Consider the following 17724-nt stretch of genomic DNA (forward strand, 5'->3'; position numbering starts at 1 on the left):
AGATCAGGGCTCGTATCCATAAAGCTTATCAGAGTAGGAGTGCTGATCTGGGATCAGTTTGGCCTTTCAGATAATATTGAATAAGATTTTTATAAACAGGGGGGGACTTGATCCTACATCAGCACTACTCTGAGATTCTGTGTGACTATGGGCCCTGAAGAGTAGGAGACCTGGGGTTGAACCTGGTTGATCACACATCTGGACCTTCGAAGCCAGTTCCACTGCTATTTTCTTAATTCTTCCCCTTATCAGGGACTAATTCAGTGGGGTGCCACTATTTATCAGGTAGTACAGAACACCAGCAGTACTCCGGACCTCCAGGGTGTGATTAGAACACCCCTGCTATAGAAACTTGACCTCTGGTTGATGGAGATGGGTCTGTAGAGGGCGGTCAGAGTGACAGGACACTCATAGTAGACCTGCTCTTTCACATCACTGAAAGCCACAGCCATGGGAATCAGCTCTCGCGTCACCAGCACATAGTAAATCTGGGAGTGGTTTTTGAAAGACACACTCTTTAAATCCATCAGGAATCACTGAATAGTTTATGTATCATTATATCTAAAGTAGAAAGATTGACCAAAAATGTCCATACAAATGTTGCCAATACTGTAAGTCTGTGTAATTGTCTTACCTGAGAATTGCTGCCATCTGCCGATAAGACCTTGATACTGACGACAGTTTCTCCAACATTCAATGGAGAAGGTTTGGAATCACTTTCTTCATTCACTGAAACGTTCATGTTTTTAAATCAGGAACCTTCGGCAGTATGGTCACCCGAGTTACAGTGGAAATAAACTGTGCCTAAATGAAAAGATTGCCAGGTTGAAAAAAAACCCCCAGCATATTATATAAGTAATAGAATAAGTCATGAGAATAGAATAGATACTTTATTTTCATATATATTTTTTAATGCATACCCACTCACTTGAGTAATCATAGATGTTTGCAGAAAATGCAGGTTGTAATTGAACGTTTCCTTCAATGGTCAGGTCACTCAACTCCGCAGTCCTCGCAGACAGTTTGGTGACCTCAATGCAATATTTCTTGGAGGTCCCATCCTCGGCTACCAACTCTATTTCAACCAAATTCAATCCATCATTCAGTGTGATGGACTTTGAGCCATCACCACAAAGCTGAAAATATTTAAATGTATTGATTTGCAAGAGCATGAAGAACAGATGATGTCGTGCGTAGTACACAGTGTAGAATATCTTACAGTATTAAAAAATATTCGCATCCCAAAAAACTTTACTTTGTTGAAACTTACGATTTTATAACAGGCTCCGCAGTCACTTGTAAGCAGGTCCAATGTAACCTGCTTGACATTGCTTGCAACAGTAACTTTGTAAGTTGTTACATCTGCTTTGAACGCAGGCTGCAACTTCTGTCCCGAAATTGCAAGCTTCTCCAAATCACAATTGTCCATTTTATTTTTATTTTTTATTTTTTTTAAAGCTGTTTGAAACTGTTGCAACTTTTTTATTCTAGGATTTCTGTAACCATGGAAACAAGCTCGTTTCGCTCTCTGTCCAGCGCTCAAACGCTATTAAAAGGCTGATAAGTCCCGTTTATTATGCCATTGCCAACTAAATTAATCACATTCTTCTAACTTCACTGTTAAAATAGCCAGCATGGCCCTTCACGATATGCGCTTGAGTGCTTGAATGTAGTTTTCTGCACCGGCACGTCTGACGAAACAGATTCACGGCAGATGGCGGAAGCGGATGATGAAGTGGAATCAGAATACAATGGAGGTAGAATCAAGGAGAATTGGAGTAATGCTCAAAAGTAATGGAAAACTGAGAAAAATAGGGTACAGTGATTAGAATGACCCTTCGTATCTAGTAGGAGAACGGTTTGTTAATAAGGAGCAGCTGAGCAGAATACCAATCTTGAAGAAACCATTTGAGTTATCCGGACTGGAGTGCTGGGGAAAGTGAAGGATGTGAGGATCACTAGAGGAGGACTTGTTCAGATGTTTTGTGATTCAGCCGATCAGAAGGAAAGTGCGTTGTGTCGTAATCCATTTGATCAGTTTGAAGTGTTGTGTGTGTAGCTTCGGAACAGGGCAACCCCCCTTAACGGGGTTATATCTGGCGTTTCGTGGGACTTTGATTTGGAAGAGATGGAATATTTTTGATTGTGATTGAAGCACGTCGGATGAATCGAGTGGTGAATGGGGAAAAAGTGAAGAGTTTATCTGTTCTTTTTTTTTTTTTTTAATGGAGTCTCTCCCTAATGAATTGCGGTTAGGGTATATTAACTACAGAGTTAGAGCATTTATCCCAAGAACAATGCAGTATAAACATTGTAAAGCTTTTGGTCATGTAGAAAGTGTTTGCAGAAGGGAGAAGCCGAGATGTACAAGACGTGGAAAATATCATATTATGTGTTATAAAAGTGAAGAAAATGTGACATGTTGTAATTGAGGTGGGAATCATGAAGCCACTTCTTCTGAATGCCCCACAAGGGTAAAAATCAGGGTTGTACAGAGCATTTCATATACAGAAGCTGTGAAAAGGGTTGAGGGTTTGAATGTTGCACCAGAAGAGCCCATGGTAGTGGATAGTCCTTCACTGCAGGCTGCAGGGGTTGTCTTACACCAAGAGGATCCTGACAATTTAAAGGTTAAAAAGGTGGACTTTGTGGCCTTTATTGTAATGGTGATAATGGAGAAAATATCTAGGAGATAGTGGACAGCAGCCTGCCCCAGGAGGAAGTGGAGTCTGGGGTCTCTGGGCTTGATGGCTGAGGCGTAGTGGACAGCAGCCTGCCCCAGGAGGAAGTGGAGTCTGGGGTCTCTGGGCTTGATGGCTGAGGCGTAGTGGACAGCAGCCTGCCCCAGGAGGAAGTGGAGTCTGGGGTCTCTGGGCTTGATGGCTGAGGCGTAGTGGACAGCAGCCTGCCCCAGGAGGAAGTGGAGTCTGGGGTCTCTGGGCTTGATGGCTGAGGCGTAGTGGACAGCAGCCTGCCCCAGGAGGAAGTGGAGTCTGGGGTCTCTGGGCTTGATGTCTGAGGCGTAGTGGACAGAAGCCAGCCCCAGGAGGAAGTGGAGCCTGGGGTCTCTGGGCTTGGAGGAAGTGGAGTCTGGGGTCTCTGGGCTTGATGGCTGAGGCGTAGTGGACAGAAGCCTGCCCCAGGAGGAAGTGGAGTCTGGGGTCTCTGGGCTTGATGTCTGAGGCGTAGTGGACAGAAGCCTGCCCCAGGAGGAAGTGGAGCCTGGGGTCTCTGGGCTTGGAGGAAGTGGAGTCTGGGGTCTCTGGGCTTGATGGCTGAGGTGTAGTGGACAGCAGCCACGACCCCAGGAGGAAGTGGAGTCTGGGGTCTCTGGGCTTGATGGCTGAGGCGTAGTGGACAGAAGCCTGCCCCAGGAGGAAGTGGAGTCTGGGGTCTCTGGGCTTGATGTCTGAGGCGTAGTGGACAGAAGCCTGCCCCAGGAGGAAGTGGAGTCTGGGGTCTCTGGGCTTGATGGCTGAGGCGTAGTGGACAGCAGCCTGCCCCAGAAGGAAGTGGAGTCTGGGGTCTCTGGGCTTGATGGCTGAGGCGTAGTGGACAGCAGCCTGCCCCAGGAGGTAGTGGAGTCTGGGGTCTCTGGGCTTGATGTCTGAGGCGTAGTGGACAGCAGCCAGCCCCAGGAGGAAGTGGAGTCTGGGGTCACGGCCCCAGGAGGAAGTGGAGTCTGGGGTCTCTGGGCTTGATGTCTGAGGCGTAGTGGACAGCAGCCTGCCCCAGGAGGAAGTGGAGTCTGGGGTCTCTGGGCTTGGAGGAAGTGGAGTCTGGGGTCTCTGGGCTTGATGGCTGAGGCGTAGTGGACAGAAGCCTGCCCCAGGAGGAAGTGGAGTCTGGGGTCTCTGGGCTTGATGGCTGAGGCGTAGTGGACAGAAGCCTGCCCCAGGAGGAAGTGGAGTCTGGGGTCTCTGGGCTTGATGGCTGAGGCGTAGTGGACAGAAGCCTGCCCCAGGAGGAAGTGGAGTCTGGGGTCTCTGGGCTTGATGGCTGAGGCGTAGTGGACAGCAGCCTGCCCCAGGAGGAAGTGGAGTCTGGGGTCACGGCCCCAGGAGGAAGTGGAGTCTGGGGTCTCTGGGCTTGATGGCTGAGGCGTAGTGGACAGCAGCCTGCCCCCAGGAGGAAGTGGAGTCTGGGGTCACGGCCCCAGGAGGAAGTGGAGTCTGGGGTCTCTGGGCTTGATGGCTGAGGCGTAGTGGACAGCAGCCTGCCCCAGGAGGAAGTGGAGTCTGGGGTCACGGCCCCAGGAGGAAGTGGAGTCTGGGGTCTCTGGGCTTGATGGCTGAGGCGTAGTGGACAGCAGCCTGCCCCAGGAGGAAGTGGAGTCTGGGGTCTCTGGGCTTGAGCTTGATGTCTGAGGCGTAGTGGACAGCAGCCAGCCCCAGGAGGAAGTGGAGTCTGGGGTCTCTGGGCTTGATGGCTGAGGCGTAGTGGACAGCAGCCTGCCCCAGGAGGAAGTGGAGTCTGGGGTCTCTGGGCTTGATGGCTGAGGCGTAGTGGACAGCAGCCTGCCCCAGGAGGAAGTGGAGTCTGGGGTCTCTGGGCTTGAGCTTGATGTCTGAGGCGTAGTGGACAGCAGCCAGCCCCAGGAGGAAGTGGAGTCTGGGGTCTCTGGGCTTGAGCTTGATGTCTGAGGCGTAGTGGACAGCAGCCAGCCCCAGGAGGAAGTGGAGTCTGGGGTCACGGCCCCAGGAGGAAGTGGAGTCTGGGGTCTCTGGGCTTGATGTCTGAGGCGTAGTGGACAGCAGCCTGCCCCAGGAGGAAGTGGAGTCTGGGGTCTCTGGGCTTGGAGGAAGTGGAGTCTGGGGTCTCTGGGCTTGATGGCTGAGGCGTAGTGGACAGAAGCCTGCCCCAGGAGGAAGTGGAGTCTGGGGTCTCTGGGCTTGATGGCTGAGGCGTAGTGGACAGAAGCCTGCCCCAGGAGGAAGTGGAGTCTGGGGTCTCTGGGCTTGATGGCTGAGGCGTAGTGGACAGAAGCCTGCCCCAGGAGGAAGTGGAGTCTGGGGTCTCTGGGCTTGATGGCTGAGGCGTAGTGGACAGCAGCCTGCCCCAGGAGGAAGTGGAGTCTGGGGTCACGGCCCCAGGAGGAAGTGGAGTCTGGGGTCTCTGGGCTTGATGGCTGAGGCGTAGTGGACAGCAGCCTGCCCCAGGAGGAAGTGGAGTCTGGGGTCACGGCCCCAGGAGGAAGTGGAGTCTGGGGTCTCTGGGCTTGATGGCTGAGGCGTAGTGGACAGCAGCCTGCCCCAGGAGGAAGTGGAGTCTGGGGTCACGGCCCCAGGAGGAAGTGGAGTCTGGGGTCTCTGGGCTTGATGGCTGAGGCGTAGTGGACAGCAGCCTGCCCCAGGGAGGAAGTGGAGTCTGGGGTCTCTGGGCTTGAGCTTGATGTCTGAGGCGTAGTGGACAGCAGCCAGCCCCAGGAGGAAGTGGAGTCTGGGGTCTCTGGGCTTGATGGCTGAGGCGTAGTGGACAGCAGCCTGCCCCAGGAGGAAGTGGAGTCTGGGGTCTCTGGGCTTGATGGCTGAGGCGTAGTGGACAGCAGCCTGCCCCAGGAGGAAGTGGAGTCTGGGGTCTCTGGGCTTGAGCTTGATGTCTGAGGCGTAGTGGACAGCAGCCAGCCCCAGGAGGAAGTGGAGTCTGGGGTCTCTGGGCTTGAGCTTGATGTCTGAGGCGTAGTGGACAGCAGCCAGCCCCAGAAGGAAGTGGAGTCTGGGGGTCACGGCCCCAGGAGGAAGTGGAGTCTGGGGTCTCTGGGCTTGATGTCTGAGGCGTAGTGGACAGCAGCCTGCCCCAGGAGGAAGTGGAGTCTGGGGGTCTCTGGGCTTGGAGGAAGTGGAGTCTGGGGTCTCTGGGCTTGATGGCTGAGGCGTAGTGGACAGAAGCCTGCCCCAGGAGGAAGTGGAGTCTGGGGTCTCTGGGCTTGATGGCTGAGGCGTAGTGGACAGAAGCCTGCCCCAGGAGGAAGTGGAGTCTGGGGTCTCTGGGCTTGATGGCTGAGGCGTAGTGGACAGAAGCCTGCCCCAGGAGGAAGTGGAGTCTGGGGTCTCTGGGCTTGATGGCTGAGGCGTAGTGGACAGCAGCCTGCCCCAGGAGGAAGTGGAGTCTGGGGTCACGGCCCCAGGAGGAAGTGGAGTCTGGGGTCTCTGGGCTTGATGGCTGAGGCGTAGTGGACAGCAGCCTGCCCCAGGAGGGAAGTGGAGTCTGGGGTCACGGCCCCAGGAGGAAGTGGAGTCTGGGGTCTCTGGGCTTGATGGCTGAGGCGTAGTGGACAGCAGCCTGCCCCAGGAGGAAGTGGAGTCTGGGGTCACGGCCCCAGGAGGAAGTGGAGTCTGGGGTCTCTGGGCTTGATGGCTGAGGCGTAGTGGACAGCAGCCTGCCCCAGGAGGAAGTGGAGTCTGGGGTCTCTGGGCTTGAGCTTGATGTCTGAGGCGTAGTGGACAGCAGCCAGCCCCAGGAGGAAGTGGAGTCTGGGGTCTCTGGGCTTGATGGCTGAGGCGTAGTGGACAGCAGCCTGCCCCAGGAGGAAGTGGAGTCTGGGGTCTCTGGGCTTGATGGCTGAGGCGCAGTGGACAGCAGCCTGCCCCAGGAGGAAGTGGAGTCTGGGGTCTCTGGGCTTGATGGCTGAGGCGTAGTGGACAGCAGCCAGCCCCAGGAGGAAGTGGAGTCTGGGGTCTCTGGGCTTGATGGCTGAGGCGTAGTGGACAGCAGCCTGCCCCAGGAGGAAGTGGAGTCTGGGGTCTCTGGGCTTGATGGCTGAGGCGTAGTGGACAGCAGCCTGCCCCAGGAGGAAGTGGAGTCTGGGGTCTCTGGGCTTGATGGCTGAGGCGTAGTGGACAGCAGCCTGCCCCAGGAGGAAGTGGAGTCTGGGGTCTCTGGGCTTGATGGCTGAGGCGTAGTGGACAGCAGCCTGCCCCAGGAGGAAGTGGAGTCTGGGGTCTCTGGGCTTGATGGCTGAGGCGTAGTGGACAGCAGCCTGCCCCAGGAGGAAGTGGAGTCTGGGGTCTCTGGGCTTGATGGCTGAGGCGTAGTGGACAGCAGCCTGCCCCAGGAGGAAGTGGAGTCTGGGGTCTCTGGGCTTGATGGCTGAGGCGTAGTGGACAGCAGCCTGCCCCAGGAGGAAGTGGAGTCTGGGGTCTCTGGGCTTGATGGCTGAGGCGTAGTGGACAGCAGCCTGCCCCAGGAGGAAGTGGAGTCTGGGGTCTCTGGGCTTGATGGCTGAGGCGTAGTGGACAGCAGCCTGCCCCAGGAGGAAGTGGAGTCTGGGGTCTCTGGGCTTGATGGCTGAGGCGTAGTGGACAGCAGCCTGCCCCAGGGAGGAAGTGGAGTCTGGGGTCTCTGGGCTTGATGGCTGAGGCGTAGTGGACAGCAGCCTGCCCCAGGAGGAAGTGGAGTCTGGGGTCTCTGGGCTTGATGGCTGAGGCGTAGTGGACAGCAGCCAGCCCCAGGAGGAAGTGGAGTCTGGGGTCTCTGGGCTTGATGGCTGAGGCGTAGTGGACAGCAGCCTGCCCCAGGAGGAAGTGGAGTCTGGGGTCTCTGGGCTTGATGTCTGAGGCGTAGTGGACAGCAGCCTGCCCCAGGAGGAAGTGGAGTCTGGGGTCTCTGGGCTTGATGGCTGAGGCGTAGTGGACAGCAGCCTGCCCCAGGAGGAAGTGGAGTCTGGGGTCTCTGGGCTTGATGGCTGAGGCGTAGTGGACAGCAGCCTGCCCCAGGCAGTCCAAAGGAGACTGACCATCCTCATACTCTGTGTCCAGGGCCTGTAGCTGGTTCTCCATGGTAGGCGTTCCAGTACTCTGTGTCCAGGGCCTGTAGCTGGTTCTCCATGGTAGGCGTTCCAGTACTCTGTGTCCAGGGCCTGTAGCTGGTTCTCCATGGTAGGCGTCCAGTACTCTGTGTCCAGGGCCTGTAGCTGGTTCTCCATGGTAGGCGTTCCAGTACTCTGTGTCCAGGGCCTGTAGCTGGTTCTCCATGGTAGGCGTTCAGTACTCTGTGTCCAGGGCCTGTAGCTGGTTCTCCATGGTAGGCGTTCCAGTACTCTGTGTCCAGGGCCTGTAGCTGGTTCTCCATGGTATGCGTTCCAGTACTCTGTGTCCAGGGCCTGTAGCTGGTTCTCCATGGTAGGCGTCCAGTACTCTGTGTCCAGGGCCTGTAGCTGGTTTCTCCATGGTAGGCGTCCAGTACTCTGTGTCCAGGGCCTGTAGCTGGTTCTCCATGGTAGGCGTTCCAGTACTCTGTGTCCAGGGCCTGTAGCTGGTTCTCCATGGTAGGCGTTCCAGTACTCTGTGTCCAGGGCCTGTAGCTGGTTCTCCATGGTAGGCGTTCCAGTACTCTGTGTCCAGGGCCTGTAGCTGGTTCTCCATGGTAGGCGTTCCAGTACTCTGTGTCACACACACACACACACACACACACACACACACACACACACACACACACACACACACACACACACACACACACACACACACACACACACACACACACACACACACACACACACACACACACACACACACACACACACACTGGTCAATGTTTCATGCTGACCTTTTGGTCCAGGTCCGCTGAGGGTTTGTGTGGACACTCCAGTTGCATGTGACCCGACTTCAGCCAGTTTCATCACACTCTCACATCCTCTCTTAAACAGAGACATGCCATGATTAATGACAAACACACAGTAGCTGTGGTTTCATCACACTCTCACATCCTCTCTTAAAACAGAGACATGCCATGATTAATGACAAACACACAGTAGCTGTGGTTTCATCTATAACCGCTGATTAGCTTATATTGATATGAGTGAAATTTGAACATTACAACATTCCTTCAATATAAGAAATAATCATATTTGAGAAAGTAATAATCTTGTTGGCTTGTAAGTGACAGTGTACCTCGGTATGCAAAGAAACACTTGACCAGGGGCGGAGGACATGGTCTTGTCCAGGTCGTGTTCCAGAACCTTCCAGCTGTCTCCGAGGGGACATTCGTTTAGCGGGTCGACCTTTGACCTTCTCACCAGCATGTCAATGCAGGGGGCTGAGAACAAGTGCTGTGGATCACTGCAGAAAAACAGTGTCAGAGTCTCAATTGATGAGAAAGAATCCATGCACATTGATAAATAACCTGAGATCAGGGCTCGTATCCATAAAGCTTATCAGAGTAGGAGTGCTGATCTGGGATCAGTTTTGCCTTTCAGATAATATTGAATAAGATTTTTATAAACAGGGGGGGGGACTTGATCCTACATCAGCACTACTCTGAGATTCTGTGTGACTATGGGCCCTGAAGAGTAGGAGACCTGGGGTTGAACCTGGTTGATCACACATCTGGACCTTCGAAGCCAGTTCCACTGCTATTTTCTTAATTCTTCCCCTTATCAGGGACTAATTCAGTGGGGTGCCACTATTTATCAGGTAGTACAGAACACCAGCAGTACTCCGGACCTCCAGGGTGTGATTAGAACACCCCTGCTATAGAAACTTTACCTCTGGTTGATGGAGATGGGTCTGTAGAGGGCGGTCAGAGTGACAGGGCACTCATGGTAGACCTGCTCTTTCACATCACTGAAAGCCACAGCCATGGGAATCTGCTCTCGCGTCACCAGCACATAGTAAATCTGGGAGTGGTTTTTGAAAGACACACTCTTTAATCCATCAGGAATCACTGAATAGTTTATGTATCATTATATCTAAAGTAGAAAGATTGACCAAAAATGTCCATACAAATGTTGCCAATACTCTAAGTCTGTGTAATTGTCTTACCTGAGAATTGCTGCCATCTGCCGATAAGACCTTGATACTGACGACAGTTTCTCCAACATTCAATGGAGAAGGTTTGGAATCACTTTCTTCATTCACTGAAACGTTCATGTTTTTAATCAGGAACCTTCGGCAGTATGGTCACCCGAGTTACAGTGGAAATAAACTGTGCCTAAATGAAAAGATTGCCAGGTTGAAAAAAAAAAAACTGCATATTATATAAGTAATAGAATAAGTCATGAGAATAGAATAGATACTTTATTTTCATATACATTTTTTAATGCATACCCACTCACTTGAGTAATCATAGATGTTTGCAGAAAATGCAGGTTGTAATTGAACGTTTCCTTCAATGGTCAGGTCACTCAACTCCGCAGTCCTCGCAGACAGTTTGGTGACCTCAATGCAATATTTCTTGGAGGTCCCATCCTCGGCTACCAACTCTATTTCAACCAAATTCAATCCATCATTCAGTGTGATGGACTTTGAGCCATCACCACAAAGCTGAAAATATTTAAATGTATTGATTTGCAAGAGCATGAAGAACAGATGATGTCGTCACGTAGTACACAGTGTAGAATATCTTACAGTATTAAAAAATATTCGCATCCCAAAAAACTTTACTTTGTTGAAACTTACGATTTTATAACAGGCTCCGCAGTCACTTGTAAGCAGGTCCAATGTAACCTGCTTGACATTGCTTGCAACAGTAACTTTGTAAGTTGTTACATCTGCTTTGAACGCAGGCTGCAACTTCTGTCCCGAAATTGCAAGCTTCTCCAAATCACAATTGTCCATTTTAGCATTATTATTATTTTTTTTTTTTTAAAGCTGTTTGAAACTGTTGCAACTTTTTTTATTCTAGGATTTCTGTAACCATGGAAACAAGCTCGTTTCGCTCTCTGTCCAGCGCCCAAACGCTATTAAAAGGCGGATAAGTCCCGTTTATTATGCCATTGCCAACTAAATTAATCACATTCTTCTAACTTCACTGTTAAAATAGCCAGCATGGCCCTTCACGATATGCGCTTGAGTGCTTGAATGTAGTTTCCTGCACCGGCACGTCTGACGAAACAGATTCACGGCAGATGGCGGAAGCGGATGATGAAGTGGAATCAGAATACAATGGAGGTAGAATCAAGGAGAATTGGAGTAATGCTCAAAAGTAATGGAAAACTGAGAAAAATAGGGTACAGTGATTAGAATGACCCTTCGTATCTAGTAGGAGAATGGTTTGTTAATAAGGAGCAGCTGAGCAGAATACCAATCTTGAAGAAACCATTTGAGTTATCCGGACTGGAGTGCTGGGGAAAGTGAAGGATGTGAGGATCACTAGAGGAGGACTTGTTCAGATGTTTTGTGATTCAGCCGATCAGAAGGAAAGTGCGTGGTGTCGTAATCAATTTGATCAGTTTGAAGTGTTGTGTGTGTAGTTTCGGAACAGGGCAACCCCTTAACGGGGTTATATCTGGCGTTTCGTGGGACTTTGATTTGGAAGAGATGGAATATTTTTGATTGTGATTGAAGCACGTCGGATGAATCGAGTGGGTGAATGTGGAAAAAGTGAAGAGTTTATCTGTTCTTTTGTTTTTTTAAATGGAGTCTGTCGTGTATTGAGATTATGACGTTGTTACAGTTTTTTTCCAACTGCTTACACACAAAATCTTTTCATGTCACACGATTTTTGAAACCTCTCACTCAAAGTGCAAAACTACACACCAAATCTCCAAAACCATAAGCTATTTCTCAGCCTTTGACTCAGTTGTCAATTGCATAAAACACTTTTTTCAAAACACTACACACAATTCTCTACCTAAAACACAAAAATCTAACAGGAAGTGACTTGCTTTCCTTTTCCAAACACAACCAATCAAAATCCTACACTTATTCACCAGGTCAAACACACTCTCCTCACATGTTCAAACACTAATTGCTTAACTGATCACTAACCAATCACTGCTTTACTGTAGTATAGGACTGTTTTGAACAATGGATGCCAACAATGGACAGAGAGCAAGAGGAGTATGAGGGAGAGGCAGGGGACAACAACGAGGACAAATTCAAAGACGAATAGTTGGAAGAGGAGGAGTAGGAGGTAGAGGAAGAGGAAGAGGAAGAGGAAGAGGAGGACGAGGGCAAAGAAGAGAAGGAAGGAGAGCCATCTCTGATGAGATTAGGGCAACACTTGTTGATCATGTGATCAACCACGGTTTGACCATGAGAGAGGCTGGACTGAGAGTCCAGCCCAACTTGAGTCGATTTACAGTGGCGTCCATAATTCGAACCTTCAGAAATGAGAACAGGTATGCAACTATCTAATTACTATTTTAGCATTACAGTAATGTACTGTAAAATATTTCTATGTGACAACTCACCAGTCTCTGACACGTTTGATTGTTTGCGTATGTAGGTGAGTTCACAATCAGTTATCACCACACATCCATCAGATGTCAGCACGGGTCTGGTTTTTGGCTCCTAAAATCCTCTGGCTGCAACAAAGAGGAGAGATTAGTCATGGTCTCTTTAGGTGTGACATTCTCTGTGTGGGAGCAGGAGCTAAAAGGCCCTACCCTGTATCCTATCCTTACTAGTCCTAGAAAAACAATTAGAATCCCCTTTGACTTCAAACTGAGGCAACCCAGGTCGGGATGACTTTGTTATCGGGGGAAACAGATAGTGCAAGTTACCATAAGACTCTTTCACCACATTCCCAGGTGGCTTGCATGGAGGAAAAACCTGACAGAGAGTTAAAGCCTGTCAAGGGGAACGGAGTAGTTGTTAACCCTGGTTTGGCTGTCCCACAGGCAAAACAGTCCTCTTTAGACATCGTTTTTGCCATATACTGAATCCATTCCAACCACAGGTTAAGATTTCTATACCCGTTTCCACCTGTACTACTTCCTCCAGGTCTATAGTTTTGCAACTATCTTTATCACAGCCCCGGTCTCACTACCTCCCTCAGAGAGGTTTACTCTAGAATTTCCCCTTTCCCTACGTCTAGCTGTCTCCTATGCCTTTTCAACTTGTGTTAGGTTAAGTACCACTTCTGGCTGAAACAAGAGGGTCCGTGTATGTTAGGAATATGGCCCCCACAATCAGACAGCTACCTACCGTCGGGAGACCTGTGAATCCCCACCCCTTGCCCTGAGAACATGTCAGATGCCAGAGGCCAACCCATTGCTTTACCTTCTATCGAACTCACACAGGGATGATCAGACAGGGGTAAGGGAATCTTCGTTAAGGAGCCAACCCCCGAGCCCTAGTGGTAATCGGATCTTTCTCCTAACTCTGTGTTTGTTCGTCAGGTGTAGCTGGTTTTGCCTTTTTACAGTGTGTGACATGCACCCAGATGGATCTCTCAGCTATTCTGCTGGCAAAGGCAATACTTGGTAGGGCCCTTCCCGCCAGGCCTGATTCAGTCTCCTGGTTAGATAGGAGTGGGTCACCTTCTCCTTTAGTTCACCTGTGGGGGCACAAAACCTCTGACATACAGGTGTGGTTAATAAACTATCATACAAGTTTTTTTTTGTTTTTTAAGTATTTTGTCCTCTCCTTCGTATATATTTAATATTTAATCCAACCATCCCCCTTTGACACATGATTTGGCCATGTGTCAATATTACCACCTACCTATTTTACCCTCAACTTAGTAAAATAAACTATCTTAAAGTCCTCCTTTCATGCCTTTAGAATTTACTAGTGTGGATGATTAAAATAACACCAGAATGTTGAAACAGAGTTCAGAGGCCATTGAAATCATTTATCGAACTGTTTAATCCCATAGTATACTAAACATTACCATTATTCCTAAATATTTCATAAATGTTAGTTATCCCAAGTGTTCATTAAGTCCTCATGACATTCATTCTCATAAGAAATCATATATACCCCAAACTCAGCCAAAACCTAAAAAACTCCATAAAATTCACTGTGTGCTTCTCTAAGACCTATCACCCTTGACCTGCTGAAAACCCTCCAAAATTGAAACAACAAGGCTTTATAAACATCATACTAGGTGTGTTGTTTTCTATTTGAAAACCCCAATTAAAGCCAACAACCAAACAGCCAGGTCATGAGGACTCCTGATTTCTCTCTTCCCCTTCTGCCTACAGTTTCTTAACTGGTGCCCTTTCCTTGCACAGTAACTACACGGTTCCTCACATTCTCTAGCAAAATGTCCCGTTTTGTCACAATTGTAACACTTCCACTCACTCCTGTCTCCACTATTACTATTTCCTTCTTGTCTGTCTTTGCTACCGTAACCTCTCTTCTCTCCTAGGTATTGACTAATAGTCTCACTGTCTCTAATTCAACACAAAACCCCATCATCCAATTAATTTTCATACCCATTACTGTCAATGCCAAATTAGGTTTCTCTGTCCCTGTTGAAGTGCTAAGTCAATAGTAGCCAATTCAAACACCTCACAATTTGGATCAAAAGGTTCCTTAGTCTTCCCCCACTAGAGTCTACTATTTCTCCCTCAAGGACTAATCACGCCTTATCTTCCTCTTTCTCACGCTCAGCTGGGGATGGACTTCTCTCTCCTCTCTCCTGTCTGATGGATTGCATGTCTCTCTGAGGCTATTACACAATTCAGTTATTTTCCCAACATACTCTCCGTAATCGGCCCATGGCAAAAGTGTCCTCTGGGCATCCCTGAAACCCACTGCCCTCTAACGGCAGCCCAAACCTTACTATTCCTGTCATGGGGTGGGTCATTCTTTCTACCGCTCTGGCCACGTCCTCTGTGTTCATGGCCTGTCTGCTAAATGGCATATTATTATTATTACTGTATAGATCTAAGGTTGCTGGGGGCCCCTTTCATTCCCCGCCAATAGATTAGGTAAGGCTATCAGTGGGTACTGGCCCCCTCCTACTCTCTCTCTCTCTCACTGCTTATTTCTCCTTTACACACCTTATGTATCTGTTTAAGCATGGATTCGAGTTTATCTGCGTCCAGACGTCCCTCAAAACCATACCTCTCCCTCCACCTGGTTATATAATGGAGATTTCTTCTATCCCTGGATTCCATTTTAATTACATCAAGCATTTCTCGTCCCCAGTAAATTCTGGGACCTCTTGTGAGGATTTGCCCCCCCCCCATGGTTGGTACTGTTAAAAATCCCTTAGCCACCCCTTCTATATTACAAGTCAATTTAACAAGTAATTCAAAATAGCTTCACACAACAACACCTCATAAGGAGTGCCCAGCAGGAGTCCAATTCCTATCAGAAAACATACATACAAACATTCAGACACTCCCAATCTCTCCCAGGGGGAAAAGTTATTCTTCTCCCTGGGTGAGATTGTTGTTCCCATAAGGGTTTCTTCATTGTGTTGTCAGGATTGGTTCTCGCTGCTCAAATCAGCTCTTACTTCAGACAATGGTCTGGAAGGAGTGGGGGGCTGGAGTGCAATGTGTTAGATGGTGCCAGGGTGCTCCTGATTTACCTCTGACCTGGACTGAGTGTGAAGTAACCTCCTTCACTTCGTACGGTCCAGTCCACCTGGGTTCCAGCCACTTTCTTTTGTGGACTTTCACCCTCACCCAGTCTCCCACTTTTACCTTCAGTGGTGGCGTGTTTCCCGACAGCTCCCCCTCTTGGGCCTTCTGCACCTGAGAAGAGAGTGCTGCAGAAAATTCCGTCAATTCCCTCAATTCTACAGATTGGTATTCAGTTTCATAAGTTTCACTATAACTTCCCATCACCCATTAACGCGTTATAATACATAAAAACACACAACCCAAAAAGCCAATTGGAATTACAATGCTTAATGTATTCAGGCTATCAAAGCGTCCTAGAACACATTCTCAGTTCGACTGCCACCCTTCACACAGCCTTATTTAGGCACTTCATTATGTGAAGTCACAGAAGCAACTGGATCCCTTAGAGATTTTTGTCTCAGGTTAACTGCACCTTTCACACAACCATTTAAATGGAACGTTTTAAATGTGAAATTACAGAGATAGCTGGCATCTCCGAGAATTTAGCACCTCTGGTCAATTTCGGTGATTCTCCCCCACCTAATGATGGGTCAAATCTTATCCACTCATACGTCAAAACACACCTACCACACAACCTATCTAAAATAGGACCTTTTAAATGTGGAAACAACCTATCAGGGATAGTAGTGACGGCCATGGCTATTTCAGTATATATATATATATATATGTATATAGAATTTCGGGTAAGGTCCGACTATCTTGGTGTACTTAGCCCGTCACTGGCCGAAACCAGCAATGTATTCTTGGCGCTGACTCAGACTTATCTCAGGTGCCCCACCCTCGTACACAAAGAATTTTCAATAATTTATTATTAGGAATTATTTTGCAAAAGGTATTATTGTTTTTCAGTTATTCGAGTTATTATATATTTTCCCAAAAGGTATCAGAATCGCCCTTTTGGAACAATATATTAACAAACTCGAGCGCTCCTAAAATAATTATCAATTTAATCCTAGGAATTATTTTGCAAAAGTTATTATTGTTTTTCAGGTATTCGAGTTATTATATTTTCCCAAAAGGTATCAAAATCGCCCTTTTGGAACAATATATTAACAAACTCGAGCGCTTCCAAAATAATTATCAATTTATTTTTAGGAACTAAGGAAATACCAACACCACAAGAGGGAAAAAGTACAAGTCAACTTTCAGCGCAGCGGCTTTGCAGAACAGGCCAAATAAGACTGTGGTCCTCTTAAAAGTTATCAACTAGTTAGTCTCATGAAACGGCCAATCTTACACAACATTCAGGTTAACATTTCAACTTTTACATTTTGCATTTACATATCAACATCAACACATGAATTCAGTTTGAGTTCCTCACAGTACATCTAGTTGAGTGCCAAGTCAACCATTGCCCGACTATCTGAACTTGTATTTTTATTTTATTTTAATGATTCTCCACAACCAAGACTCCCAGTCGTTTAAACCATTCAACTGGCGTCTAGTCGGAGAACCTTTCTGGACTTGGATTCTCACGGAATTAACTCAACCCGACTATCTGAATCTTTTTATCAAGTCACCAGATCCTTCTCTTGTGGATCAAATAAAAGGGTCCATCTCTTGTGAACCAAAACCTCTGTAAATAGGCTCCTCACTAGAAAGCCATAATTCAACAGAAAATAAAAGTCGGTCCTTCTCTTGTGAACCACTGTAACTAGACTTCTTCTCTTAGAGTCACATTTCAACAGTAAAAACCTAAGATTTCAGATATCATCAGTAAAAATAAAAGGGTCCTTCTCTTGTGAACCAACACCTCTGTAACTAGACTCCTCACCTAGAGAGTCACATTTCAACAGTAAAAATAAAAGGGTCCTTCTCTTGTGAACCACTGTAACTAGACTCCTCTCTAGAGAGTCACATTTCAACAGTAAAAACCTTAAGATTTCAGTTATCTTTACATATGTGCCTTTTGAGTCATAATAGATATGTTATAAATTTAACAGTAATCCATACTCACGCTCAGTACTACTGATCTTAATTTTTGGTTTATCCTATAATACAATATGCAGATTTTGTTTTAACAGGTTCTGCTTACCTTTGTATTGACGGCCGGGGGTCTAGATCAGTTTCCTGAGGCGAGCTGGATTCCCGGCTGCTCCTGCGAACAGGTCACCCGTCCTTTCTGATCCGTCTCTTACTTGTCTCCTTTCTCTATCAACTTTCTATGGACCGAATTCAGAGAAGAAAACCATCCTCTGCTACCAATTTTGTTGATAAAACAAGTTTACTGGAGAACTGAGACCAAGTAGAGACTTTGGACAGGGTGGATATGGTATAATAAAAGGCAGTTTATTCAGAGGTAAAGATATCTGGAATCGCGTGCACGGACCCGTTCGTCAATCTCGTAGGGAGATATCTGAGAGAGCCCCGAAACATTGTGTGCTGACATTTTATACAATAAAATGAAGTAGGTTGAATCTAGTAGTTCTGATCTTCTGATTGGTCCTGATGAGTTGGGC

This window comes from Coregonus clupeaformis, unplaced genomic scaffold (assembly GCF_020615455.1).
Source record: "Coregonus clupeaformis isolate EN_2021a unplaced genomic scaffold, ASM2061545v1 scaf2417, whole genome shotgun sequence".
NCBI lineage: Eukaryota > Metazoa > Chordata > Actinopteri > Salmoniformes > Salmonidae > Coregonus > Coregonus clupeaformis.